We start from the raw sequence: 26,784 nt of genomic DNA on the forward strand, positions 1-26,784 counted from the left end.
GTTTTCTTACACTGGTCATTTGAGACCTCTCATGGAGAGCGTCATGGTAGGTCCCAGCAGTGGAAAGTAGACACCACGGGATAGACAAGACAGATGGATATAGTACAAAAAATACCAGCGCTCCAGTGCTTCAAAACAGACACGAAAGACACGACATCCTGTCAGCTGACAGGATGAAACGTCATCTAAAGGACACATGACCCAATGCCCTTGACTTCATAGGTTTGCATGTTCTATAAATTGCCAACATGTTGTATATTATTTTATGCTTGAGAAAGGCCGACAGCTCGGCCGAAACACGTCGCACAATAAAGATTTTCCTTATCTACTATTTGGATTCTGCCTGCTTTCCGGGATCCAGGGGTGCTTTGCAATAAACACCCCTGAGAAGTAAGTGACATATGCTGTATAACTGGGTGCGATAATATATCCCCATATATATATTTCGTGTCTGTTTTCAATCTATATAGAATGGTAGAGTTGGAAAGGACCTCCATGGTCATCAGGACCTTCGGGGTCATCGGGTCCATCCCCCTGCTCAGTGCAGGATCACTAAATCATCCCAGACAGATGTCTTCCGAGCCTCTGAAGACTTCCATTGAAGGAGAACTCAACTTCTTATGGCAACCTGCTCCACTTATTGATTTCCCCCCCCCCCCTCCCTCCCCTCACTGTCTAATATTTAATCTAAGCCTCCTCCCTTTCAGTTTCATCCCATTGCTTCTAGTCTTTCCTTGCATATAAATCTCCAGGAAAATTATTCATTGGAATTATGAATGATAGTTATAATGTATAGGCGTCAGCCTTTGGCCTCATGTCCACTGGCGGGTTGGATTTTGCATGCGGGAGACCACAGCGGAATCTGACCAGGCCTGCGGCTGGTGACCACACGTACCTGTTCGGTTTCTTCTTTTTTCTGTACTGTGGATATGTGTGGAAGTGCTGGCTGGCACATGCACAGTTATTTATCTTTTTAAACTCCTACTTTCCCGTGGAATCCACGGATGCGCTGCAGATCGGATGGCTTCCATTGACTAAAATGAAGCATGCTAGGATTTGTTTTCCATGTTTTAATTGAGATGCGGACGCCCATGCTTCCCTATGGGCAACTTGAATTGCCAATCTTCTGTGTGGGTGGCCCACGTGGATTCCTAGGGACTGAGGGAAAAGAGAGGAGAGAAAAAAAAAAGACTGGGGTAGAATTGATGCCTTTGAACTTTGGTGCTGGAGGAAACTCCTATGAATTTCTTGGACCGCCAAGATCAGGAACAAAACAGTCCTAGACTGCAGAAACCAAAGTTAAGCACTGCGGAATATGTTGGCGCTATACAAATAAAGATGATTATTATTGTATTTTCATTGGAGGGCAAAATGGAGACTCTCAAATTTTGGCCACATAATGCGAGCTCATTCATTAAAAACATCGATAATGCGTGAAGCGGTCAGTGGCAAAACACGACCTGGCCGCCAAAGAACACAGAGGCTTGATAGTATCAAAGCTGACACCAACATGCAAATGATTGAACTGAGCGAAGTCATACAAAACAGAACCGCGTAGAGAGGACTGATCCATAAAGTGTCCAAGAATCGCCCTGACTAAACGGATAAAGATGTGTGTGCGCGGATTAGTGATATGCAAACTTTTCAAAAGTTCAGCTGGTTCACTGAATTTCGGCAAAAAGTTTAATCCAAATTAGCTTTAACCGAAACTCCACCAACACCCCATAACTGCTGTATAACCCTGTCTGAGAGGCATAAAACCCCGTGTAACAGTCTTAGATAAACTCTGAAGCATTATTGAGCTGTTGTTAATGCTTAAAGGGGTTCTGACATGAATAATGTTTTTATGCTTTAGCAGCCATTGTTCCCTGGTCTGCCTAATGGACCCAGGGAACCCATGGTTTAATGGCTGCTAAAGCATAAAAAGATAATACTTACCTTGTCTCCTGTTGTTGTTGACATCGGGGGGTCATCTCCCGGCAGGCGCTGTTCCTCCTCTTCTGTCTGCACGAGCCGCACCGCTCCGGGATCGCGTGCATGCGCAGTGGAGAGGTGCCCTCTGACAGGAGTCAGGACGGGCTGCGTCTCCACTGCGCATGCGCAGCACTCCGGAGTTCAGCCGGACGGACGGGCCGCCCACAGCAAGCACTGCTTGTGACGTGCTTGCTGTGGCGGTCCGTCCGTTGACCTCGGAAGTGCCTGACGGACGGACCAGAGCAGGAAGCGGTCTTTTTGACCGCTCCTGCTCTGCTTTAAAGGCACAGAAGAAGATGCCGGCTGGAGGGGACATGCCTGGCGATCAGGCAAGGTGAGTACAATTTTTTTTTTTTTTTGATGTCAGAACCCCTTTAATTAATGAAGAAAAGGGAGGAAAAAAATTCTTCCCTCTTTCTTCTGGTGCGAGGTGCAGGTTTCAGGAATACGATTGAGTCAACAGAATTACCAAAATATAAACAGTATTTATTGAAGGACACCGTAAGCAAATGACTGTTTGAGAGTAAATAAGAAATAGAAGTAAGCAAACTTTTTGACTTTGGTCTACAGTAAGGCCTCCCCTGTCCACGGTCAAAGCAGAATATCGCTAGCGATATTCAGCCGTGGGGGAGCAGGGGGGAGCCCTGACAGGTCTCTGAGATGAGCCTGTCTGATAGATAGGCTCACCTAAAGAGAATCTCGGCATTCGCAGCATGCCGCAATTTAAATCCTGCGAGCGGAGAATCGCTATGATTCTCCGCTCGTGGACGCAGGCGCTGCGTTTTCCATAGCAACGCCCGTTGATCATTGCCTGTGGACAGCCAGCCTAACTCTGCTACTTGCAGCTTCTCAGTACGATGGACAATATTCACTTACACAGTAAAAGAACTGTATTTGAAACCCAGTACTGGTGATTTCTTGTAAGGGTTTGTCCTATAATACTATCTAATCTATTCCTATTGGCAGGTTGTAATATATAGTGTCCCAGAGAAGGGTTAATACTCAGTTAATAGTATAATTACCCATGCTCAGTGTCCTTAAGGCTTGCACTGATATACCCTGTTGGGTCTCTGTCTGTGACCTGCGAACGATATCCCTTTTTTAAATGTAATCTGTTGCAGCATGTCTGTATATACAGAACCAGCCTGTATCCCGATTCCATCGCTAGGATTGTGCACACGCAGCACTACTCTGATGGAGGTCGACCTCACTGACTGTTAGTCACTTGTACCGATGTCCTCTTTAGATGATCTCCAGCAGCTTTGTCCAGGTCTGCACTGGTTTCTTCAGTCGAGCACTGGCAGCCGCTGCCTTTCCTGTAGCTTGGAGCCTCCTAATGGCATCTTCTCTCAGTTTGCTCTGGTCAGCTCCCAGGACCCCCTCTCTCCGGTGACGAGGCTTCCCCTTTTCCTGGCGCGGCATCCTGCTGTCTGCCTCAATGTCTCTGGTCTCTCTTTCAGATGGCCCCTCTCGCTGCAGCTCACACTTCCCGGTCTCTTCCTGTGACTGTTACCAAGTCTCTTATATCTTCCAGAGCTGCTAATGACTTGGGAACAGTGGTGGGTGGGCTTACCCCTATCCACTCTCCCCCCTATGTCCACGGGCTGACAGCATCATTGTGGGTAGCCTCTTACAAGGCCAAGACAAACCGCTTGGAGTTTGCACTGAACTTGTAGCAAAGTTTGACCCAGAAAGGGGTTCTACTGCTTGTTTGCTCAACACTAGTTCATATATTTTTTAGCTGTCCATGGCGACCCTTGTACCACCAGTACTGTATGCCTATCTATGTTGGTTTAGGCCATTTCTATAAGGTTATCTGGCTTTTATCTTGAAATCCTTGTTTAAGCAGATGCCTAATCATATAACTAACTGTAGGGTTATGTTCCTACTAAGTGTAAATGCTACATATGGAGAATCCGCAGCTTTATAGTACAAGCCAGATGGATGAGATTGTAACACATCTCCTCCACATGGTGTGTTTTTAAAAGAAAAAAATAAGTGTGGAATTGACGTGATGTGAATTTTAAATCTGCAGCGTGCCAACTGTTTACTGCAAAGTCCCACAGCCGGTTTCACCGCTAGCGCAGCCTGTAGGAAACATCTGCATGTAAGCTGCTGGGGTCATTTGCATGACGGGGAGCACACTTCCTCACTTTATATTTTTCTTTGTATTTTGGCTCGGATTTATTGGTTACGCTGAACTTTTGGCAGTCTTCTTGGCCATTAAAAATTTGAGTTCTTGTGTAAGGGACTCGCCCTAAAGGGTTATGGTTGCTATGGAGTTGGACTGGAAAGAGGCACCAGAAATCATGGCTGCGGGAATCCAAACAATTATTGTTGGGCGTAGATGCCCCGACTGAACAATGAACAAGAAGTCATTCGCCTCGTTCACTGTCGAGTGTAAAGCATGCAAAAAACCCGACGATTAATCGGCCCGGGCAAACGGACAATAGACGACTGCCTGTTTACTGTGAATGGAGGCGGGCTGGAATGATCGAAGCCGCTCTGTCGCTAGGATTGATCATTCCTGTGTCGCTAGGAATGATCATTCCTGTGTAAAAGCACCTTAACAGAGCTGTATATGTCGGTAAGAGACACCAAGTCACCAGAAGTATATTTTGTGTCGCAGACGATATTAAAGTACTGTCACTTTTTAAAGAAAGTTTAGGCTGATTTATTATGTAATATTAAAAGTACACGAACCCTCTTATGGAGCGAATGACTGCAAATGTCCGCCTCTGTCATCACTGCGCCATCACGTAGGCTGCAACATGGGCACTGCCACCCGTCCCGTTATATTTGTCCGTTTTACAGGAGGGGGGTAAATTTTGTTGCTGGGTTTGATTTATTTGTAAATTTTCACAGTCCAAACTGGACATATTTTTCATCTTTTTAGGATCCCTTGCTCTAAAATGGGAAGAAGGCTGAAAGAGCACTTAGCGGACATCTTCTAGCAGCGGAGTTTCGGGTGGGGGGGTCTGCTTTGTCCACTAATGAAGTACTTCTGTGCCGCATTAGTGTATTTCGCAGGGAGGGCAGGATAAAAGCTACTTGACGTCAGCAATGGTGAACACGTAGCTTTATCAGACCTATTCTTCAGCTGGATACGGACAGATCGTATCTCCTGAGCCTGCAGGGCGGGACGAGCGGGTGCTTGCCACGTTCTGTGCAGCTCTCAGACCTGGATTCTGGCACGAATCAATGGTAATTATAAGTTTTACCTTTTTGTTGGTAGAAGTCTACAAAATCCACCTTATCTCCCTTTCCGGAGCCAAGGTAGAAGTCGTTTGTCTCTTGGCTGCTACAACTGAGGCGGGAAGCACATATATGTATGGTGTGGCGGTGATGGGCGGAGGCAGCACATCCTTTTCTAAATGAAATTAAACTTTGCTAACGTGGTACTACGTCGCTCTACATGGGGGCATCTTATACCAGAACGTGACACATTTTTACCCAAACTCCACACTTATACCAAATATCCATATTTCCATGTAGCGAGATGAGGCACTTCGAGCTTCACTCATTACCAACTGCTGTCCTTGTGTCCCTACGTACTCCGTATTATATTCTCAAAGGTCTGTGGCATGGCAACATCTCAACCCCATGCACCGTCGGTTCCAGAGTACATCACCAATTTAGGTGCTCCGCATCCCTGCAGACTCAATACACCGAAGGTGCACACGAACATCTCTCATACCCTAGGTCTCACGTCATTTTTTGGTGCATAACGCCACTACTCAAAATGCCTGGTTCACTCATTACAGTATATCACATATCATCACTTTGCACAAAGTGCTTTGCAATACATTTCCTATTCTAGTCTTAAATATCATACTGCGTCATCACATTCCCGCATTCTCCATATCACAGTCCCTGGGAGAGATTCCATCAGCCCATCACAATGCCGATACTGTGCACATTGTTGTCTCCCTGGACTGGTCTTACAAATCCTGTAGCATTGCTATCTATGTGTTTTTTGGATCAATAGTGCTGTCATCTGCTTCGGGATCAAGACCCGACGGGAAGGCAGACTTTCTCTCCTTCCTCGCGGAATGTAATTTTTCAGCCCCCGGGTCATCAGGGCTCTGTTGCTGGCAGTTCACATCATTGGACCCTTTATTATCAGGGCCATTTATAGAACTTTCCTCCCCATCTCGCTCCAGCTGCATCCTCGACCAGAGCGGATGGAGTTTCACTGCACGGCTCCCGAGTCGGGGGCAGAACAGCTGTAAGGGGGAGCACTGCAATGCTACCCCTTTACACAACAGATGAGCATTGAGCTGTTAATGCAGAGGACAAATGTGTTTTGTTTTGTTTTCTTTTCTCTTCTGGGCTCATATGTAAAACTGTCCACAGACTTCCAACCTATTGTGTCTCTTAATATAGTGCAAAATAGCTTGGATCAGTAAAAGCTGAAGCTCCTGTGCAACAAAACCGTAAGTGAGGCTGGCCCCACCTGGGACTGTCAAGGTGCCAAGGACTTCTAGCCCAATAACCCAGAATCCTGGGTAAGCACCGCTGCCGACTCGACTAGCATTTACAGGACACTGAAACAGTTTATGCAGCGGCCAGGGCACATTTTGGGTGAGGAAGAAAGTGGGGAACAAAATGGTGGGTCACGATGGCTCTACAGTCACACCCCAAAGCACATACTGTCCTAGAAGCATGTAGGGGTAAAAGCTAGCAGAGAAAGGATAGCTCAACTGTTCATGTGACGCCAGTGCCCCTTTCCAGTAACGGATCGATGAAACCAAATAAAGAATCCACAGTCAAAGGGTAGTTTTTAAAAACTTGAGGCACACTGTTTTGACTGGATATTTCCAACTTTGGTTTTCCAAGTACATTAATGCAACAGTCTCAATTACAACATTACTGGAACCTTTTTCTTTCCTTCTCCTTCCGACACTCTTGCGTTAGGCCTCCCTCACACAGGGCGTTTGCAGAAACGCAGCATTTTTCAACGCTGCGTTACTGCAGATCCCGCCCCATTTCAGCAGCGCTGGCATACTTTATGCCAACGTTTTGGCTGCGTTTTCAGCACGGCTGAAAACGCAGCCAAGAATGCTGAAAAGGGAAAAAAAAAAAAAAGTAATACTCACCTAGCCGCTGCAGTCCGGGTCGAGCCGCTGGTCTCTGCCGCTGATCCGGGCTTCCTCGGCACTACCAAGTCTATTGCCGGAGGCCAGGTTTGAGAACCCCGCCTCCGGCAATAGAGTGCTGTGATTGGTTGTCGGTGCTTGCTCGATGCCCAATCACAGCCCTTCATTGACTGTCTCAGCCAATCAGAGCTTGCCGGCGCTGATTGGCTGAGACAGTCAATGAAGGGCTGTGATTGGTTATCGGCACGCTCGATGCCCAATTACAGCACTCTATTGCCGGAGGCGGGGTTCTCATACCTGGCCTACGGCAATAGACTTGTGAATGCAGGGGAAGCCAGGATCAGCGGCAGAGACCAGCGGCCGCGACCCGGACTGCAGCGGCTAGGTGAGTATTAACTTTCTTTTTTTCTCTCTACCTAGCTGGGACAGATTTTCGGAGTAGGGCTTCTATTGCAAGCCCTCACCCCGAAAATCGGCGAGCGGTTAACGCTGCCAAAACGCGGCACCAAGTGTTGCCGCGTTTTCAGCAGTGCTAAAACCGCTGCCCATTCATTTCAATGGGCGACGCAGGGCTGAAAATGCCCCAAAATAGAACTCGCATCGCTGTCAAAGCACAGCGTTTTCAGCCCTGTGTGAGCAGCCCCATTGAAATGAATGGGAGTGTTGTACAGCGTTTAGCGCTGGGCTGAAAAGGCAGCGCTAAACGCTGTATAAAACGCCCTGTGTGAGGGAGGCCTTAGGCAAACACTCCTTTCCCAAGATACCGCTGACATCAGTCCCAGCTATCTGATGGCTGGTTCTGGGGAGAGCACTCCTGACATGGAAAGACCTGGCAGGGCACTACCAAGCGAGGAGGAAGGCCCCAGCAGGGCACTAACCTGGGCAAATCAGCAGAGCTCGCACACTGAAATATGACCACTTAAAAATACAGGTGGATCTTCTCTAAGCAGCTGTTGCTACAGACGTTGCACTTTCATGACCTTTATTATGGTCTTAAACTCGGGAAGCACTCAAATTCCTCCGGAGGAAAGGAATTAGTGTTTCTCCTTTGCATGACGTGTGTTTGCTGTTGCAAGTATCTGCGATCAAGAAAGAACATAAATACAAAACAAACAGTTTAATCTGCCACAACAAATGTGGGTGTTTTCACTACCGATTCCCAGGAAACGGTACAAAACAGGGAAATAACTTGGCAGCGGGACATGTGAGCTGCGTAATGTTTGTCTGGTGCATATTTATTCAGTCAGCTCTACACCTCTCTGCCTCTGCTGGAGAGAATCTCATGAAGCCGGTTATTGCCAAAGGTGCTGCAGACAAGTTCCGGCGCTCCACACGGTGTATCCGACGAGTAAGGAGCTGACTTGACCTAGATGTACTTATTTATTTGTATTTATTTTAAGCACCTTAGAGGCATTATATATAACTGTATTAAAAGGCTCCCTCGTCTAAACCGGTCGTTGGCTCATATAGAAGGGAAAATGTGCAGATCTGGATTTTTTTATTTTTTTTTAACTGCCATTTTAACAAGTTTAAAGGGGTTGTCCCGCGCCGAAACGGGTTTTTTTTTTCTCAACAGCCCCCCCGTTCGGCGCGAGACAAACCCGATGCAGGGACCTAAAAAAAAATACGCACAGCGCTTACCTGAATCCCCGCGCTCCGGTGACTTCTTACTTACCGGCTGAAGATGGCCGCCGGGATCTTCTCCCTCGGTGGACCGCAGGGCTTCTGTGCGGTCCATTGCCGATTCCAGCCTCCTGATTGGCTGGAACCGGCACGTGACGGGGCGGAGCTACACGGAGCCGTTCTCCGGCACGAGCGGCCCCATTGAGAAAAGAAGACCGGACTGCGCAAGCGCGTCTAATCCGGCGATTAGACGCTGAAAATTAGACGGCACCATGGAGACGAGGACGCTAGCAACGGAACAGGTAAGTGAATAATTTCTGATAACTTCTGTATGGCTCATAATTAATGCACAATGTGCATTAATATGGCCATACAGAAGTGTATGGACCCACTTGCTTTCGCGGGACAACCCCTTTAAGCAAAAGTTTTGATTGTGGGTGAATATTCTCCTGCTGATACCTGATGGAATGTTTAGGAAACTGGCTATCCAGCTAGCTTGCACACAGGGCAGGGTAGAAGGATGAGCCTGGCTGCTGCATTCAGGATGGGTTGGGGAGGGGAGAGTTTGTCAGTTTAGCGAGGAGAAGACTGATGATTACGGAGTTACAGAAAATCTCATTTCTATTTATATTATATTGTAAAGCGAAGAAAAATTTTGAAAGCCAAAATAAGTGACAGTAAGACCAAAATAAAACTCGTGGAACTACAAAATAACAGCAAATCCCACTTAATGAAATATATCCCCTCCTTTTGTATGCAGTGGAGGGTTGTGGCGTCCTGCTTTATGAATATACAAGACAACAGAAATAGGATTGTTGAGGTTGTACACTATGGACTTGCCCACCGGGGTAAAACTGATCATAATTGTAGTGGCTCAGTACTTACTTTCCTGGCCCCCTTGATAATGTCATACATGTCATGTCTTATGTTGGTGCGCTGTGCAAAACTGTCTAGTCATTCTGTTATATGTATTGCACAGCTGCAGCGTGTAATGGGTTAAGTGTCTGCAGATTGACTGTGAATGTATCAATTTATGTCCTGTCACATGGTATGAGTGTGATTTATAAATAGGAGTGCCTGAGAGCGGGAAAGCATTCCATTTCTTTTGAGTTCCTGATCAAGAGTGCCGGCCACATGGGGGTACCTTCAACCCTCATGTGGTGAAGAGAAAGAGAGGTTCCCTAGAGTGCATGTACCAGTGATGAGAGAAGAGTGAGCCCCAAGCGGAGAGAGGGAGAGAGCGTGAGCAATCAGTAAGTGCACTTTTTCCTAAGGCCTAGTGCAGAGGTACTTGCTATCTTACTTTCCTACACGGCTGTCTGGAGTTATTGCATCACAGCGTAGAGGTACTTTTATTCATTTGTCACACACGGCGGTCCTGACGTCTTGGAGGTGCCTCCGTGTGGAGGTACTAATACTCCAGTCTGTTTCATGCCTGCACTTCCAAAACTGTCAAGTATGCCTTGTATTGTCCAAAAGTTGATTCAAGTAAAGTTCTTCCAGGCCACGACCGTTACCAGGGGCCTGAGGTATGTAGGGGGTCAATCAAGTCTTGACCGTAGAGCGGATGCTGTCTGCCTCCAGATTAGTCTTGAGATATGGGTACCCATAGACGACACAAATGGACAACCACATGCTGGATGAGTTGTCAGAGTGAAGTGAGTTTATTCAGAGTATTACAGAAGTTATAGGGAAAAGTTTGCTGACGTATGATTTGATTACTGCGCATGCCCCAGGCATGCTCAAGGCTACATAACATCTGCAGATTTTTAATTGAACAATATATCTTTCAAAGACATTTCTTACATCAATGTCCGGAGACAACTGTATCAAAACATAACGTCCTTGGACACGCTTCTCGGAACATGAACAAGAAAACAGGATAACATATATGGGAGGATGGTTAGTAAAAGTTCAGGGTCGTATAGCAGGAACAGAACAGATAAGGAGTGAGCTTGTAAGAAGAAGAAATTAAATGTACTTTCTTATTTTTATTAAAAGGGGAAGAAAGTCTAGAATTAACCCCTTACACATGTATTTAACAAAGGCAAAGAATACAAAATGGAGTCGCTGTAGTCAATAAGGCATAAACGTAAATTAACCCCTCACATTCCCCCGTTTTGGACATGGGGTCAAGACAAGTATGACTCCTAGTCCATAAACACGTGATTCATATCGGCGAAGAGAAAGCTTTTTCAGTACTTTTAGAAATACATGAAATTATAACCTTAATTGCTCTATAAATGCATAATAAAATCATCACAACTTGTAATATACTTTGTAGGATCCCCATAAACCAACCTCCTAAACCAGAAAACCAATTGGCAGGGTTCAAAGCACTAAATGTGTTACCCCACCAGCTATCTCTGGTTTCTGAGTTTTCATTTGTCTATGCAAACAGTTCTTTTGACGGAACAGGAACAGCCAGGAAAGGAAAACCAGTGGCACCAGGTGTGTGTACAAGTCCAACAGTACTTGGTGGTGCCTAACAAGGTGGTTTTGGGCATTGTCCCTTTGCACCCTCTCACAAGGGCGAAGCATGGAGTGAAGAGTCCAAAGTCCATCAATAAACAAAATGTCCTTCATTTTCCTTCTCATGGGGGGGGCAAAGGTAGGGTGTGAAAAGTCCATTAGTCCTAAAACAAACAACAGTTCTTTCAACTTTACTAAAGTAGGTGTGGTCAGCAGGACTTGACAGGGCCCTTTGACTCTGGGCCCTAGGGATTTCCGGACACGTCTCTTTGCGACCACCCAATCTCCAGGCAGTAGGGAATGAGATCCCTCTAGGTTGTCTGGGCCTGGAATGGGAGAAAAAGACTAGATTCTGGGTTACCATTAGTTGGTCACACAGGCGCTTTGCATATCCGGCTACTATGTCATAGCCCTGCTGTAGGGCTTGTGGATGATACAACCCCAATCTTGGCATAAAGCCAAACAACACTTCTTTTAACTTAAGCGTACCATTTAGTCTGTTAACTTTGTCTAAGCTCTGCAGGTGTGAAGTGTGTACCTTTGTTTGAGTCAATCACTTCCGGTATCTCGTATCTGCGGATTACCTCATTCATCAGCTCCTGTACGATTACCTGCTTATTTACCTTGATAACAGGGTAGGTCTCCGACCTGGAAAGACATCAACAACAACAAGCACGTGGTCATACTTCCCAATAAGTGGGAGCTGAGTGTAGTCAAATTGCAATCCCTGAAATGGGTAGAGTGGTCTAGGGAAGTGTGATGTGGCACATTTACTTCTGCCCTGTTGCTTACGGCAAAGGTCATGCAAAATTGGACAAGTGATGATGCAGCAACTTACAGGAAACCCAGGAGCCACCCGTCCGTGTTCAAGCGTCGACATCATTGCTGCTTTGAACGGGGTGCTGGATGAGGCAAGCATCGCCACCATGCTGAAGGAGATGCTAGAAGGCCTGGAGTACCTGCATAAGAACGGCCAGATCCTCAGGGATGTTAAGGCTGGAAACATCCTTCTGGGTGAAGACGGCTCCGTGCAGATCGCAGATTTCGGCGTCAGTGCGTTTCTAGCCACAGGAGGCAACATTGTCAGGAATAAAGTCAGAAAGACCCTTGTGGGCACGTCATGCCGGACGGCACCGGAGGCGACGGAGCAGGCCAGAGGACACGACCTCAAGGCGGACATCTGGACCCCCGGTAGGTGTGTCTTTCCGTGCATTTGCTGGGCCATCATGGGGCACAGGGACCTTGGTGGGCAAGTTCTGTTGACTGTTCGCCATTCACCGTCCCATTTCTGCTGCTTGTATTTGTAAAGTCTTTAGCATATCAAAAGTCCAATGTTTGTATCAAAGTAATTCAAAGTCCAAGTTATTGTTAAATTCTTCTTTTCTTCCACGGCTTAAGGGCCGCTGCCTTTGCTGTGTGATCTGTTATGGTGTTGCCTCTTGTTTCTCTGCTGTAGGAATTGGTGTGAGCTTTCCACTTTGTCACCGCTGCACCATTCTTAACAAGCTGTCTGGCCTTCCATGTTAGGCCGTAGTCATGAGCTATGCCAAATGCATACTGGGAGTCAGTGTAAATGTTTGCCGTCTTACCTTCTACCACTCCACACGCCTCAGCGAGGGCCTGTAACTCCGCTTCCTGTCCTGGGACATGCGGAGGCATTCTGCTTTTAGGACATCTTGTTGCGTGATCACTGCATATCCAGCGTGGAGTCGTCAATTACCCTGGTACCATCTACAAAAACAACTCAGAATATACATTATTAACAAAAACTTTCAGTTGACATAAAGAAGAGACAGTGTCTACAATTGCATCTTCCTGGACATGTGCCAGGGGGTACTGACGGACCAAGGGGGCTAAGAGCTTGGTCCTCTGTGTACGTAAGAGTGAGGACGGGTAGAGGTGTCGCTTGGTCTGCTGCCATCCGACATAAGGTCGGGTGACTTTCAGACCCGGGGTGTATACGAGCCTCACCGGACAGGTGAAGTTTGATACAACCTCCCAAGGGTCCCATCACGCAATTCTCAATATGCTTTCAGGACCTTCCAGCACAAGGAAGCGCGTGAGGTATCGTGACCCTTTAAACATTACCTCAAGCGGTTCAGTTTCTGCCAGCTGAATTGGCACTTCTGAAGCCCCTTGCACCGATTACCGCTAGACAATCAGGCTGGTATTCTATTTCAAATAGATCATAACCTTGTTGTAAAAAGGAAAAAGAAAAAAATTAAAAATTTAAAAATAGCTTTAAAAATAGCTGACCTGCAATACCTAGATCACCTATATCTTCTCTCCCCCCCTTTTGAACTAGGGTACTTAGTTGGAAGGGTAACCGAGTTCAAGGTAGTAGAAGAATGACAAGAGCACATTGTAGCTGGATTTGACGGGCCAGAAATAAGTGCTTGGGTTGCACTTGCGTGTATATGCTCCGGGTGTCATGGGGGGTGAGGACCACTAGGGGAGTTGGTTCAAGACCAACTCCGAAGATTTGTTAACCATTGCCTGTACTGCTGCCACCGCACAAACACATGAGGGAGCTCCTCGAGCCACTGGATTCTGAGTAGCATCCAGGTGGCCGTGGTCGTCCCCTGTGCTTTTGTGTCGATACTGTCACCTGGTCAGAAAATTCAGTACAGAAAAGAATAACGGATGAAGTATAAAAGGGTGAGAGAAAAGAATACGTAGTTGTATAAGAGCGAAAACAAAGTGGACCAATGGGGGCAGTATGAAAACAAGGCCCAGAAAGGTGCGGAATTTGGCAGCAGGTGTAAGTACAGGTATGGCCGTCCGTACGTTTCTTCTATAGAGCATTCTCAGAAACAGTATAGTTATGACTTGTTGGCAGGCTGCCAAATTATCAGCACACAGCGCCTACATCACACACATTATGCATACATTACAGTCTGAACACGGGTCATTAATTCTCATCCGTTCATGCAGTCAAGTCTCATTCAAATATTAGTAAGAGTTCACACAGGACGTAACGGTATGATGCAACTGTCCTCATCTTGCAGACAAATACATTCAATCATTCTCACCCCTCCCTGGGATCAGTCAAACTTTGACTGTCTGTAATACCAGAGAAGTATACCAGATTCCACATCAACCACTTTGTAAAACTAATGAACACACATTTAGCAATTATGCACACGTCCGACCAGTTACAAAACTGACATTTACACAAAGAACAGCAAAAACAGCAAGATTCACTGGATTCATTACGGGTTTCATTCTATTCAAGCAAGCAGGGTTACTCGTTCAGTGTTCTCCACTCTAATCTTTTTGGCTTTGAGAGGCACGCATTCCTCTATCTCTCTGGAACAGAACTAAGATTTTTGGAAAACAGCCAGAATATCCAGGCTCCAAACCACACCAATCAAACCTGGACGGCAGAGGAATAGTTAAACGCTCACACAAAAAAAAAAAAAAAAAAAAAAAAAAGAACAAAAGACTAAACGTATGACAAAAAATTAGATTACATAACATGAAGACACACAATATTGGTTATTTGTCACACATAACTATCCACAGATTCTACATGAACTTGCTTTATGTCCCAAAGGGACGCAAACTATAAAAGAATTCCCTTTTTCTGATAATTACCGTATCCACACGTTTCTTAATCCATCTATTCTAACTTACTTTCACCAACTTTTGCTTATCTCTGAATCTGTGAGACCTTGTGGGTCTCAGATCCCCAAAATTCTAACTTGCTTTGTCTGTCCTTTGTTATTTCTCTAACTTGCTTTTCCATATAGGCATACTCTTTGCCTTAAACATTTCTACTATTTCACATGAATTTTTGAGACAGGATTTGTAGCCCCAGTGTCTATAAGGAAGGGCACTTCCTCACTTCATATGGAAACAGGCTCGAGAGTCTGAGTGCCTCTATCCTCTGTTTCCACGGTAGGGATACTGGGGCTGGATCGCCGGGACTTCATTGGGACGGATTCGGGCGACGCGGCGTTGTCGCTGGGAGTGGCGCCCTGGTCCGTCTCCTGGTTACAAGGTTTCTTGGGACAGCGGCAATGCTTGGCCAGGTGGCCTACCTTGCCGCAGTTGTAACACGTGCGTGTTTTGTTTTTGGATTTGTCTTGGGGCTGCACCTTCCCCCCCTGGTTGCTATAGTATTTGACCGCCACTGCAGGGCGCTTCTTATCCATAGCAAACCCTACTGCCTTTTTATACAAGTCTCTGGGCTTGGCTTGTTGCCAATCAGGGGTGCATGCTTTTATTTTACTTGCCAATGATGGGCCAATGCCTTGCATGAACGCTTCACACATCATTGGGTAGTACACTTCATCTGTACGGAGGGTGAGACCCATGTCTCTAGCCTTTGTTTCTAATCTGCCAAAATAACATTCAACGGTTTCATTCTTTTCCTGTTTACACATAGTTAAAGCTGTTTGTTTTTGTAAAGGGTTTTGTTGTCCGCACCTGGGACAATGCCAATAAGGTTTTTTTTTTTTTTTTTTCTTTGGGGCTCTTGTGGTGGAGTTGCAGCGGTACAACTCTGATACTCAGGAAGAATCTCAGAGCTGCTTGCGGTTGGTAAAATCGGGTGCATTCTGGTCGGATCACGCACCGGGGGTGCATACACAAGTATGCCCTCAAACACCGGCTCACAATCCCACCGTTCTACGTTTGCCTTTCTACTATATTTGATTATGGCCTCTACTCCTTTATCTAGATTGGCGTCTTTGATAGCTTTCTTGTGTTTTATTCCGTACTGCCGCCAGAACTCATAGTTAAGAGTTCCTGCCTTTTTAAGCCCTATCAGCTGGTAAACTTTACGGGCTTGTTTATAACTGTCCTCCCCCTCTCTCTCCCTAATTATCTCAATAGGGGTCAAGAACTGAGACCCCATACTAATAATTGGACTTGCCATTTTTGATTCACCGGTAAATCTGGCGGTCGCGATGACCTTTTAAGTCCCTTCTGCCAGGTCGCGGCTGGCAGGACACTATGGACTTCGATGTCCGCTATCTCTACCTCAGTCCTTCGGGTAGATCAGGACAGTCCCTTCTGCCAAGCCTACGGCTGGCAGGGTATGAATGTTTAATATTCACTTATTAGTATTATGGACTTGGTGTCCGCTGTCTCTACCTCAGTCCTTCGGGTAGATCAGGACACAGTCCCTTCTGCCAAGCCTACGGCTGGCAGGGTACGGATGTTTACTAGTAGACCCTTTATGGAGAGAGAGGAAACCACCTCTCACCTTTATACGCGGCCTCTGTGATCTTATAACAAATGACAGCTAGGAAAATGAGTGCGGCAGTCAGAGTACAGCAGAAAGTTATCAGTTCAATAGTAGCAGCAGACAGCATGGCAATATACACATGTGGGTTCTTTCCGTCTAACACGGTTACTAAGAACACCGTAAGTTACACAGGCAGAAATATTCAATACGCATGCAGCGACAAACCTTCTCTGTCGACACGTGGATTTTGGAGACAGGGGGGCTCAGATCTTTGAGTGATAAGTCAATGGCTTACCTTACACCGGTGTTTTGTAGATCTGAGGTCCCGTGTCCCCTAGTCCGGATGGTCGGCAGGCAGGGTTGTCAGATATCGGCTGCTGGTAAGGAGTTAAATTCTGGCCCTCGTTGGTTGCGCCAAGTAATGTAGGGGGTCAATCAAGTCTTGACCGTAGAGCGGATGCTGTCTGCCTCCAGATTAGTCTTGAGATATGGGTACCCATAGACGACACAAATGGACAACCACATGCTGGATGAGTTGTCAGAGTGAAGTGAGTTTATTCAGAGTATTACAGAAGTTATAGGGAAAAGTTTGCTGACGTATGATTTGATTACTGCGCATGCCCCAGGCATGCTCAAGGCTACATAACATCTGCAGATTTTTAATTGAACAATATATCTTTCAAAGACATTTCTTACATCAATGTCCGGAGACAACTGTATCAAAACATAACGTCCTTGGACACGCTTCTCGGAACATGAACAAGAAAACAGGATAACATATATGGGAGGATGGTTAGTAAAAGTTCAGGGTCGTATAGCAGGAACAGAACAGATAAGGAGTGAGCTTGTAAGAAGAAGAAATTAAATGTACTTTCTTATTTTTATTAAAAGGGGAAGAAAGTCTAGAATTAACCCCTTACACATGTATTTAACAAAGGCAAAGAATACAAAATGGAGTCGCTGTAGTCAATAAGGCATAAACGTAAATTAACCCCTCACAGGTACATTAATTCTGTCTGCGGCTCATTTATTTACCGCCAAGGGTCATACTGGTGGGTAATGGAATGGTGGCGTCACCCGTGACCAACCCTATCCTTGTCCATATGTTTATTGGGCATCCCTCTCCGAAAGGTGTCGAGAAAAGACCCAGTGCTGCCCTGGCCGAGGCTACATGTGTCCCTCTGGGAGGGAGCGTGGTAAGTGCTGCCGTGACAAGCCAGCGTGTTATCCTCGCATCCTCATCATACGTCCTGTGTCCGGGGTCACCCTACAGAATGTTGCACAATGAGGGGGTCCCTCTTGTGGGAACCTCCCCAGTTATTAGCTGCTGTTTGGAGGTAGAAGTTGTTGAATACGGGATTCTGGGAATTGTGGGTCTGTTTTTCACAGATGTTAGTTGTATATAAATCTGTAGTTGGCTATACGTTAGTCTTGGCTCTCATACAGGCGGCCTTGTTACCGCTGCATGCACTACCCTTATATAGAGATGTACTTGAGCACCCAGTGAAGTATTTGGAACCCTGCTGTACCTCCATGTAGATCAACAGAAAATATATTGGGGTGTTCAACCTTGGACGTAGTATGATGGCACTGATCTAGCCTAGAAGTATGTCTGTTGGGGTAGAATACCACTGTAGTATAACACCACATGGAGATGGGGAGGGCCGGCCTCGGGTTAGATGGCGCCCTTTGTAAAATCTTTTTGGGTGCCCCTCTTCCCCATTATAGTAAGAAACCCTAAAGGAAACCGTGTCGGGATATCACCTCGGGCAAGAGGCGAGCTGCAATCCCCCAGCCGAGTGCAGCACAGGGGTGGTTGGCAAATTTTAGCCTGGAGGACCAGCTCAAAACATTAACCTGTGAGTAGAGGCCACCCTTAGGGCACGTTCACACGTAGTGGAATTGCTGCGGATTTTATGAAAATCTGCACCATTTTCCATGGATTTTGAAATAAGCAAATTTTCATTTGCTCTTACTTTTTTTTTTTTGCGCCAAATATATTGCTCTTGCTAATGGTACGGTTTTTATTCTCGCACCATCACGGTTTCCGTATGGTTTTATGCTTTATTTTGCACATAATCAGTATATTAATTTCATGGGTGTTTAACACATACTCTTTTTATCGTTAGGACTCTATGAACTCATGCATTGCATGTATTACTCATTTTGCCTCTAAGGTGACACTTCAATTAATGCTGATAATGTACCTCCCTGTTATGTTATATAAAGGCCAACTATTACGACCATCGTCCATACTGATCAACTACCTAGTTTTTTTTAATCTTTTTGTTATTGCTTATTATATTTGAGTCTACTTGTTTATCCTTGTTCTTATATTTTTCTTTTTCCCCTAACTTGTTGTTTTCCCCCATCTTTCTCTGTATACTTGTACTGTGTAGTACTCCATCCAGCCGTTTTTGAGGAAGGGGCTGTGTCCCTGAAACACGTCATATACGTGATGGCTGTTAAGTAAGTAAGAATCGTGTTTTATCCCTTTTTTTGCCTAAATGCGATTTACATTATAAAGGCTGCACCTCTTTTGGTCCATGATTTCCCTTTTATTTTAAATTGGCACTATTATGCTCCATTACCCAAGGTGATGATAATTGGAATGGCAGCACCCTACTAACTATCTCACAAGGACAGCCTTACCATTTTTATTACACCCGCATATAGTAGTTTCTCTATCCTTCCCTTCTTTTGGATTCTGTTTATAAATACGGCACCAGAACTAACCTCAGTACATAACTATGCAGCACCACAACCAAGCTCAGAACATGGACACATCACCAGAATAAAGCTCATAGGGTAAATGAGCACCAGGGACCCTGAAAATATTATATATATTTATAACCCAACATTTATGACGTGGCAGGCTTGGATACTGTGGCTCTGCTTCAGTATACTCTAAATAGTTACTATATAATGTACTAAAATACTGGATCTATGCAGGGTTAGTGATTACAGTGCAGTTACCTCCAGTAATCACAGATGTTTGATTTTTGGAGTCGACCGTGTTCAGTTTTTTTGTTTGTTTGGGGGGGCCCCAGATCTGCATTGAGGTTTTTTCCAGCCACAACTCACCTCTGCACAGTCTTCCCATCAGACTGCTGCAACCACTAAAACTTTTCAGTGACTCCCTATAGTAATAATGTGACTGCTGTGGTCCCACGTATTAGTAGGATTTCCTCTGTGACCTCAGCTAGTATTAAAGGGGTTGTCCCGCGCCGAAACGGGTTTTTTTTTTTTTTCAACCCCCCCCCCCCCCCCCCCCCCCCGTTCGGCGCGAGACAACCCCGATGCAGGGACTGAAAAAAAGAACAGCACAGCGCTTACCTGAATCCCGGCGCTCCGGTGACTTCTATACTTACCGGTGAAGATGGCCGCCGGGATCCTCTACCTCCGTGGACCGCAGCTCTTCTGTGCGGTCCATTGCCGATTCCAGCCTCCTGATTGGCTGGAATCGGCACGTGACGGGGCGGAGCTACACGGAGCCCCATAGAGAACAGGAGAAGACCTGGACTGCGCAAGCGCGTCTAATTTGGCCATTAGGCCATTTTAGACGGCGAAAATTAGACGGCAACCATGGAGACGAGGACGCCAGCAGCGGAGCAGGTAAGTGAAAAACTTTTTATAACTTCTGTATGGCTCATAATTAATGCACAATGTACATTACAAAGTGCATTATTATGGCCATACAGAAGTGTATAGACCCACTTGCTGCCGCGGGACAACCCCTTTAAGATCCCTTGGTCCCCCACTTAGTAATAGGATCACTTGATGCTCTCATGCATGTTTAGGGCCACCTAGTGCAGCTCCTAAAACTGTGGCTTCTGGAAAGGGTTAATGAGTTTAACACACGGGGGCCAAATCTGCTCTGACACTCTGTGTGCGGTCTTCCATAGTGGAGCTTCTGCTCTGCTCCCTGTAGTCTGAGTGCTCAAGCTGGCCAGCGGAGCAGTGCAGAAGCTCCACTATGGAAGACTGCACACAGACTCTGTCAGAGCAGACTCGGCCTCTATGTGTTGAATGCATTAACCCTTTCCAGAATCCACAGTTTTAGGGGTGGAGCAGGGTGGCCTTTGATCACAAGAGGGCACCAGATGGCGCCCCCTTCTTCTAGATGGAGTGATGTGCCCTGTGCAATTGCACAGGTCACGCACCCCAAAGACCGTCCCTAGTAATGGGGTTCTAGTGATTTAACTGATGGCACTAGTTTAATGTTTTATTTAAGATGCATGCCTTCAGTTGACAGGAGTGGAAGCAGCGCATCAACATGGATGAAGGTCTGGTCCAGATAAATAGTAAGGTGCCCTTCAGAATGCTGGATACACAATGAGTGTTATCATTTTTGTCTGAGCCTGAAGAGTGATAGAGAGAAGGTATTTTTGAGATACTGATTGGACTATTCTCCTGTGGATGTAGCTGGTAGTTCGCTGCTTCTACTCTTCTGCTCCTAAGCTCTGCTGCCTTGGAGGAAGAAGTGAGCTTTTGCTCTGCATTCAGAAATTGCAATTAATTGTGCAAAATAAGTATATATATAAAAAAAAAAAATTGTCCTGTCCACAAGCTAGTGATGCATTGTACCCAGCTATGCCTGTGAGGTTCCTGATACCTGCGATGACCTTGCCTTATGATCTACACAGCCCATGGTCTTCCCCCTATGGGCAGACCTGGTAGTGGCCACCTTTCCCATGGAGTCCTCAACAGAGATGCCCCATGGCGGCACTTGCAGACCGATACTATAGAGTCCCAGTTGGGGGCATAACTATAGAGGATGCAGGGGATGCGGTTGCACCCGGGCCCAGGAGCCTTGGGGGGCCCATAAGGCCTCTCTTCTCTATATAGGGAGCCCAGTACTATGAATAAAGCATTATAGTTGGGGGACCCGTTCCAGGTTTTGCATTGGGGCCCAAGAGCTTCAAGTTACGCCTCTGGCCCCAGTGACGCAGGAGCTCCATGTTTGGGGTACGATTCAAGTCCTTGTTAACAAAAAACAGCTTTTACAACCACTTTCCTGTGTTGCTTTCTATTTTTGTTGTGGCTACTATCCGGACTTGTCCCTATGTGGCTTAGTACGGATAATAGCATGGAAATATTTAGGGGTCACAATAACTTAGTCTTATTAATGTTCTAACGTGAGGTATTTTTGGTCTGCATTCAGAGGTTGGAGCCCAGCAGTGTCCGTTTCATCACAGTTAATGGCATCACTGACTGATTAGAACATCTGTAACTCCGGCCGGCTGTAAAACCAGAGATTTGTTCCCCGTGAGACGAGAGAAGCCCTCCAATGATTGCTGTAGTAATGCACTTGTTTGCCAGAGGTGCAGTTAGCAGACGTGACCTCAATCCGCAGCTTACACCGACCACGCCTCATGTCACAGCCCCGGGCGTCCGCATGTCAGCTTCCTCCCTGAAGACCCGCTAGCCGTTCTGGTTCTGCCATGATGTCATCTCAGATGTGATGCAACTTTATATTGTACTGTTACTGTCGCGGAATATGGCGCTGCCGATGGAAAGGCTCCACGCGACGACCACGTTATTAGCACTTTACTGAAAATGGATGAGAAAATTACTTTTAGAAAAACTGGAATTCAAAAAGCTTCAAATCAAATATGATTCAAAATAACGATCCGCGCCACCATGTAATGATTAATAAAAATAACTCACCTGGTGCCCAGCGGGGTTCCCATAGACCGTTAGATCCTAAGGGAACAACCCGCCAGCACCTGTGGTCCGAGTATGCCTGTAGTGATCTACGAAGAGACTTCAGATATCCTTCGGTAAGGAAGGAGAGCCGCCGGAAAGAAGCAATCCCAAAGAGAAAAAACTCCCCTCAATGGGTTAAAACAAGCAAGCTTCAAAAATAAAAAAAGGTCTTTCCGCGCTCCTGCTGGAGCTCCTCTTTGGACAAAATAAATTGTCGTAGCGGACAGTATTTGTATAAATTAATCATACATTTATTTCCAAATAAAAGAATGCATGCAAGTGGAAATCTTGCAGCGATTAGTAAATCAGTTATACAACGCGTTTCAGCGTTCTACAAACGCCTTTCTCAAGTATACAAAACGATTAAAGTGCAACATTTAAATAGCATGTCTTCCTTTTTTGGAGGTGGGAGTTCCAGGTGCTTGGCGCGCACCTCCGTACCGTGTCGCTCTGGCGCGGTGTCTAGATGTCATAACTGTGTAACATCGCTTATAATATTTAATATTTATTATTGATGTATATATAGTTGGTTGTTTGAAGTAATATAATTTCACCATATAGTGTTCTATTTTGATATTTACATTTCCAATGAATCGATTTAGATCCAATTTTAACATAATTAATTCGATATAATTGTACCATTCTCTTTGGAGGTCGGAGTCCCCTTCCGTTTGATTTCAGATCGGGAGTTACGCTTCTAGCGTGCCTTCCCTTCTAGAATTACGGAGTTTACGTTTAGTATCAGCGCACTTTTACGCTGGAACACCCTCTCCGTTACACAGCTATGACATCTAGACACCGCGCCAGAGCGACACGGTACGGAGGTGCGCGCCAAGCACCTGGAACTCCCACCTCCAAAAAGGTAAGACATGCTATTTAAATGTTGCACTTTAATCGTTTTGTATACTTGAGAAAGGTGTTTGTAGAACGCTGAAACGCGTTGTATAACTGATTTACTATCGCTGCAAGATTTCCACTTGCATGCATTCTTTTATTTGGAAATAAATGTATGATTAATTTATACAAATACTGTCCGCTACGACAATTTATTTTGTCCAAAGAGGAGCTCCAGCAGGAGCGCGGAAAGACCTTTTTTTATTTTTGAAGCTTGCTATTACAGGAAAAACCATCTATGGATATGTAGCGATGTATGGCAAACATCTTATCGAGCCGGTAGTGGCGGTAATAGGTGTACACTAGAGATGAGCGAGCATACTCGATAAGGCAAACTACTCAAGAGAGTAGTGCCTTATTCAAGTACCTGCCCGCTCGTCTCTAAAGATTTGGCTGCCAGCAGGGGGTGGGGAGCAGCGGGGGAGAGCAGGGAGGAATGGAGGGGAGATCTCTCTCTCCCTCCCCCCCCCCCCCCCCCTCTAGAGATGATCGGGCAGGTACTCGAATAAGGCACTACTCGCTCGAGTAGTTTGCCTTATCGCGTATGCTCGCTCATCTCTAGTGTACACCCTATAGTAACCGCAGGCGACTCTATAGTCCACCCTGGCCAGGGGTAACAATGCACCAAATCCGGTAGAGGTTGGAAGAGCTTCTGTAAGGGCTAATTCACATCTTCATTGGGACCTCCAGTGGGAGGTTCCGTCGCAGATCCAGCTGCAAATATCGGAAGAAAAAGCACTGCATGCAGTGCTTTTTCTTCCGTCCCAAAACTGGGCAGCTGGGCAGAAAGCGGGTGGACCCCATTATAGTCAATGGGGTACACTCGGTGCTGTTCAGTTTAGTCCAGTGACAGAACCGTTCGGCCACGGGGATTCCCTTTTCTTGCTTCCCGCATTGCAAAATCCCCAGCAGAAGTGTGAAACTATCCTACAGTATTGAGAGTTCACAGTTATTGTTAAATATTGGCTGGTTCACTTGGGAACATGGCTGCCCCTACCGTGAGGTGACCTGACCAGCTGCAGGACCTCCGAGGGGTGGCAGTGGATTGCCACTTGGCCTGTAAGTCACCAGCCTGGCCGGTATTTATTCTTTACTGGCCATATTACCGGCTGGTAAAGGATGATTGCTAGCTGCGAGCACCTCCATCCCCCGCAGCAACCCGACTGGCCTTTCACCCCCTGGATCCGTAGTTCTGCTGTCATCAGTCAGTGACCTTTGACTTCCCGTACTGGTCTCGCCTCATTCCTACAGAACTTTGTGAAGCCGCGAGCAGTGTCCGCTAACATGAAGAGGTGTGGAGACATGCAAAGCAGAGAATGGGAAGCCAAGCGAAAATGCAAAACAAAACCAGCATTGAGCCATAAGAGAATTCAGACCTCAGGTGCCCAAGATGATAGAAGTGGTCAGTACCGTTGATTGTTGGCTGGATGGACCACCATCTAATGTGTCTGGGAGCGTCCTGACCCTCCTGGCAGGTGGCGCCACTAGACGTCTGCAATTTGAGTTTTTCAACTGTAATCCAGAGTGCCAATGAGCCATTATGCTAATGCTTGCTTCACATGATATGTCAAATTCTGTAGCGGAATTTAACTTGATGCCGCAGATCCATAAGCCGATTAGCCATATTCAATTGAGATAATCTGCACTTGAATTTCCGAACACTGACTCTCCATAATTTAGGTTTTGTTTCCGTGACACAAATTTCAAATTTGTATGAATTGTGGTGTCGATGCCAATTGATGTCCGCTTTGTTCTTTAGGGGTTACGTACCTCACATAATTCCTGTCGGTTGTGTTCCTGGGTACCAGCCGATGTGTGATAGAATGTAGCCCAGAAGGCCACGTTATAGCAGAGGGTCCAGTCTCTTGTGGTACACTCAGGGTTTCAGGCCCGGTGAAAGGCAGCCACAGCTCAATATCCCTTTTCAGAACTTGAACACTTGGAAGCACAATGCTTTGAATGAAATTGTGGCCATATATTCTAGTAGTCGCGAATCGGCTGTTTAAAGGTATCTTAACCCTTTCCAATCCTCTGTCTGACGTCTTCCTACATTCTGATTTGAAACTTGTACAGCTCCAATGTGAGAAGACGTCTAACAGGGTGTTCTTACCGTCAATTGCCAGACACTTTGCTGTTGGAGCCTCTTTGTCGCACACACTGGCTTTAGCCATTAGATGGCACCGTTGTATAACAGCGAAAAGAGAAAGCCTTTTAGGAAACCCTGAATCCAAAATTGGATTGGAAAGGGTTAAGCCAAGTTGCGACTAGTGGTGCCCGGAATGATGGATAATTTTATGACTGAGTGATGAAATTTGAATCGCTTTTATTGCTGCAGTGACATCACCTGACCAGCAGTGCTGTGCTCATTAGGGGGTGCAAGGTGACTGAGTGCAATGACTGCGCAAAGAATTGCGAGGTGACGAGGAGCGTTGCGGCTGCTGAAAAATGGCTGTTTCTGGCTGTGGACTGTTTCTTTTGCAGAGTTTTCTGCTGGGGTGAATCCGCTACATTTGAACATACCCTTAAACTGGCGGCACTGCCGTTATCGTGCAAAACCTAACTCTAGTTACATGTAAATTGGCCTGTAGGTATCTGCTCGTGTTTCCTCCCCTGGAGATGCCTAATCAGGTCTGTTATGATGTGTTGGGCCTTTATCAGGCCACAATTATATTTGCTGGGTCCGGTCTGCATCCCTGTTCAGACACTAACATTGTTAAAGGGGTTGTCTGTTATGTAAAGGGCATCTCAGCGGGTGCCCCATGGTGAAGCGCTGCTCCCGCTTTTGTTCCACTGCTGACTCCGGTCTCTGCTGTTTGTTTGCAGGCTGCCTGTGACATCCTGTAAACCTGCTGCTGCAGCAAATGACAAAGTGTCAGTGATGATGGCTCTGCGCTGTCATTGGCTGCAGCAGCTTGTGTGGAGGCGGCGCAGGCTCACCGCAGACCATAATCATGACGTTCACAGGGAGTAAGGAGCAGTCAGTGGAGGGGAAGGGGGAGTGATGAGTATTGGCGGCTGTACTTTACACCACAGCGGACCTATGGGGTGCCGTTTACAGAACTCCGACAACCCCAGCGGTATTCGGGAGGCTGGCAAAAATTTTTTTACATTTATTGGCCCAGTACAACGGGACCCCTCCATAACTGTATGCATGCATTTGTCTTTGTAATGTCAGTGTCTTCTGTGGTGCATGAATGATGTGTATTGCATAACTGCAGCACTGAAAGGGTTAAGTGTCTGGTATGTGACCTGACTGTCTGGAAAATGTATCTGTTTTTGTCATGTGACCTTGTGAGATATGTGTTTGAAAGGTGTGTGCAAGTCAGTTGAGTTTAGTTCGAAGTTCCGTTCTGGGTCAAGAGAGTTTTGTTCTGGAGAGTGCAAGAGGACCACGGCAGGGGTATTGGTGTATCTTGTGTCCACCAAAAGTATGGGTGGAGACCTAGTGATAGGCTGTACACTCCCACTCTATGCCTAGAAGTTAGTGATTGGCTGCCTGCAGCAAGGTCCTAGCAGCATAGGGGCTAAAGTTTTCCTTGGATGGAGGGTTAGGGTTTGTTTCACCCTAACCCTGCATACAAGGCGATTTGTCCCCGGCAGACTACCATCATGTCAGGCGACAGCTTTTGTCCATGCCTGTGTGGCGGGGAGAGGAGCGTGGAGCATACTCGCAGTGAGAGATGAGAGTACGTCAGGGAGAGCAGCAGAGACCCCCAGTGACAGCGCTCCCGGCTGCAGCTGGCACAGAAGGATCGGACGTCCAGATTGGCAGAGCGGCATGGAGAAGAGTCTGGAGCACATTTAGAGCGGTCCCCATCA

At 46.3% G+C, this 26,784-nt stretch overlaps 1 protein-coding gene across 2 annotated transcripts in view; it reads left to right on the forward strand.

The window, feature by feature from the left end:
• SYTL4 (synaptotagmin like 4) overlaps positions 1-26,784 on the forward strand; it is a 69,552-nt gene that overhangs the window by 6,773 nt on the left and 35,995 nt on the right. The window contains exon 1 of one of the 2 annotated variants that reach the window (XM_066581409.1): positions 18,812-18,831. The exons of the other annotated variant lie outside the window; for it this stretch is intronic. The gene's annotated coding sequence lies outside the window, so the exon portion shown is untranslated. Of the gene's footprint in view, positions 1-18,811; positions 18,832-26,784 lie in introns of those variants that run through there. 2 annotated transcript variants of the gene reach the window in all.

This window comes from Eleutherodactylus coqui, chromosome 10 (assembly GCF_035609145.1).
Source record: "Eleutherodactylus coqui strain aEleCoq1 chromosome 10, aEleCoq1.hap1, whole genome shotgun sequence".
NCBI lineage: Eukaryota > Metazoa > Chordata > Amphibia > Anura > Eleutherodactylidae > Eleutherodactylus > Eleutherodactylus coqui.